The following is a 229-nucleotide window of genomic DNA, read 5'->3' on the forward strand; positions in this document are numbered from 1 at the left end:
CTCATTAGAGTATGCAGAGAAAACAGCACATATCAGGAAATTGTATAGTTGTGTTAGACAATGCATTTAGAAGCATTTGGTTTTCGCATATAAGGTAAGATAAAGAAATTGCCACTAAAACATTTATTCTGAATGGCATTGCTGCTCAGCGGCTCAAACTAAGGCGGTAAAATAGACTTCTTTAAATCACAAACACATCCTTTATGCTCACATTTTAAACATCTTTTTC

Source organism: Gymnodraco acuticeps, unplaced genomic scaffold, assembly GCF_902827175.1.
Source record: "Gymnodraco acuticeps unplaced genomic scaffold, fGymAcu1.1, whole genome shotgun sequence".
In the NCBI taxonomy this organism is placed as follows: Eukaryota; Metazoa; Chordata; class Actinopteri; order Perciformes; family Bathydraconidae; genus Gymnodraco; species Gymnodraco acuticeps.